The following is a 3,606-nucleotide window of genomic DNA, read 5'->3' as shown; positions in this document are numbered from 1 at the left end:
ATGAAAACTAGCAGGTGAAAAAGAAAACAATCAAGCCTTTGTCTTAAGAGCAATGTCTTTCACAAACGGAATTCATTAGAGACGCAAAGTGTAAGGAGTTTAGTAGCAGGTGTAGTATAACTGGTGACAGATGGAGTCTCTCCAGAGCTATCCTAAGTAATAGTTTATTTCGGATAACTTAGAGCGCGGTCACTAACTTAGTTACCACGGGATAACCTCATTAATCAAGCGGCCTTCCTGGCATTTCCACTTGTCTGTGCCTCACTTTAATATTTACAAGATCGCTCACATTACAACGTAAATCGCTCGCGTCGGTCTCAAAACAGCGTCGAACAGAGTTGCGAACTATTCTTTTTGCTTTCATAATAAAACTAGCAAAATTAAACGCAATGGCTGAAAATCGCGTAAAAGAATCGTAAAACTTCTTGACGTAACATTCCCCCGAATAAAAAAACTTGATCAATATTACATAAAGTTCCGTTTCAAAGTTAAAGAACCCGAATGGAAAGTTATTAAAGTTTGATCGAGGATTTGCATTATTCCTTTAGTAACCTCGCAATTGATTCCAGTTAATTGACGTTACGGTTGTGCAATCAGCTCTTAATGTTACGTCGATACATTGGTTTTCTTTCCCATTAGAAAATTGACGCGCTTCCAATAATTCTCACGCCTTAAAGGTGAACATTTCGAAGGGTATATCGCTTTACCCAACCTTTTTCATTAGTTCCTCCAATAATGGAAATAATTAATCATAATCTATACAAACGATATGGTCATTTACTGCCGACTCGGTTTATTAAATTTTAACACGGCACCTTTCTGCAATGGCGTTGATTGATCTTTGAGCATCATCCGATACATCATTCCTGTCGGGTTTGCGTTAAGCCATATTATGTTTTCATTTATTTATGGACAGAATAACTCCATTGTCCCCTTTCGGTTTTCGAAACGAACTTATTTCGTCATCTGCTTTCGAATTATTTTGCTACGTTCGCATTCGAAAAAGATTCGAGGGGTAGTAATGAAAGTTATCACCTACGCAATTTCATTCAGCGGATTCCTACCATCTAAATTTTGTCTTCTCCACGACCAAAAAAGGCTGCATCTGCTAATAATACTACGATTCGTGATATTTCCAAATGAAATTTCACTTTATATACCGAATTAAATGTACATATTTAACTAGGTACGGGACTTCTGAAGTTTCGCAGAAATGTTATTCACCCCACATGTTTGTGAAAGCTGACAAATGAAAATAAGATAATTTGTATGTAGATATAAATACGTTTAATTTCGTTCCAATCTTCTTGCGATTGTGATGGAAGCGAGCTTTTCGAAATCACAAAATGATAATTACGTATTTATTCTTGTTACCTTATAATTCCCAGATAATTGCAATTAAAATAAATTCCGTTAAAACTCGTTTTGTTAATCGAATAAATGAATGTATATCAGACCTTCCTTATGATCCCTCATTTCATGGTTTTACTTTTAGTATGCCACTTTTCTAATTTCTCAATACTCATACAGTGTGTTCTCTCATAATCTCATATATTACTATTATTCACTTCTATGGCGTTATTATTTATTTATTTATTGTCCCTCTTGTTCTAGACCCTCAACAGGCTAACGCCCAATTATAGAGTGACCCGCATATTGCTTTTTAGAGGTGCCCCTGCAGAAGGTCTTAAGTTGTTCTATACTACTCTGGTATTTACCTTACGAATTAGGAAAACTGCAGGAAAACTTAATTCTGAGTAGCCGGCAGAATGCTCAAAACTGATTCCCATCTCTGCCACAGATGAAAAATTCACCTCAACTCAGGTTCGAACACCCGACCTCCGGTTTTGTAGCTCAACGCTCTACCACTGGGCTACAATTTTTGGGATTTTTTCAAAGCCCATTATGCAATTACTTGGTGCAGAAAATGGATGGCTGCTATGCCTGCTAGCTCTTGTATACCTTGCAGATTTATTCATTTGTTATTCAACCTCTCTATTTATTTTTGCTGATTATTGGAATAGTGTAACGGTCGCTCTAAATTTGGATTTATTTTTTCGAATTTCATAGATGGGTAAAGTTAGAATTTTTGGGATTTTTTCAAGGTTACCCTAGTTAGGGATACGTGGTTAAAATTGCGAATTAAGCATTAGGTTATATCCATATCGTGAGATTTGTAAAATTTTCAGAAAATTCAGCGAGTGGTTCATTTCGGGGGTACCACCAATCAAATTTTCTCTTAACAAAAAATGATTTATTTAATTACTAAAGGCCCAATTATTTTTCGTAAACCAAACCAAACGGACGCCTCGATAAAAACCAATTGAACCAGTCCCGAAACCGAATGACAATACAACGACTAAAATCTATACTATTATCAAAACTCACCGATCTACTCCTACATTTGTCCAACAGTTCGACAAAACTAACTGTCACAGAAGCGTTTTAAGTTGGACGCTTCGTTACTAAGTAGTTTCTGAATTTACTTATTTGCTTCAGGAGACGAGGAGTGAGCTTTGTGCGAGTACGTTTCGTAGTGAACCGATCCTTTTTGCAACCGTTCCTGTCGGAAAATTTAAATTGTTTTTACAGCCGCCGAAAGCTCTCTTGCCAGGGAAGAAGACAGGAAATCAATCTTATTACATTTTTAGTCTGTTAATTACCGATTAATTGATTATAGTTTTCCAATGGTATACGAAAATCCAGGGTTGAGACCAGCAAGGGCATTCAGTTTAAAGGGAAATATCAACATGATAACCAAGGACCAAGGAAAAAAGAACATTGTTGGACTGTAGAATTTGGAGGATTCATTCCGACTAATTGGATAAGTATAATTAAGGATTGACATTTAAATGAGTTACAGAAACTCGTCCGATTGAGTTGAGCCTTATTTCAAAAGAAGCTCTCTTAAAAAACGTGAAGTTTCACATCTGTCCCATATTTTTCCGACGTCGGAAAGTTTGATTTCTTTGAACGTATCGAAGGTATAAGCATACGTCCCTACTCAAATGGACGTTTAAATAAATAGAAAACGCACTATGAATTGGCATCTTTGTAAGCCACAGTTTGTAAGTACCGAAATTTTTCAGCTTTGCCGTTAAATTTACTTTTGCAACCGTACCGTATTTAAATCATTGAGCTTCACATTTTAGTCGTTAACCGGAACCTAAACTCTTTTGCCTTCTGCATGACTTTTTGCACTTTCGCCAGTTACATCTTTTGCAACCGTACGGTTTCATTTTTCTTTACTATTGAGTTGCCGCACTGCGTTTATTGGAACTGGTTTTAGTGAACTTTTGCTATCGCTTCGTAAATTTCAATGTAAGCTTTTTGTTACTCTACATTTCACTAATTGAAAGGAGGAAGGTGTGTTAGCTTTCCCGCCCTTTGCTTTTTCGCCGATTTGTGTTTTGTTACTTTCATTCCCGCTAGGGAGTTTGCCGTAATTTTCTTTTTAGTTTTTTCTATGTGACCGCCGCCATCTTCTGTACCCGTCCGATTCTTGGAGCTGCCGTTTAATCTGATTGGGTTTACGCAATCTCACCGAGTGTGCGCGAACTACCCCGTGGTTCGTCTAGTCTAGTGTCTAGTTAAAAAGGAAATTTT

The sequence above is a fragment of the Photinus pyralis genome, unplaced genomic scaffold (genome assembly GCF_008802855.1).
Source record: "Photinus pyralis isolate 1611_PpyrPB1 unplaced genomic scaffold, Ppyr1.3 Ppyr1.4_LG2, whole genome shotgun sequence".
Lineage (NCBI taxonomy): Eukaryota > Metazoa > Arthropoda > Insecta > Coleoptera > Lampyridae > Photinus > Photinus pyralis.
This window is presented reverse-complemented; position numbering follows the sequence as displayed.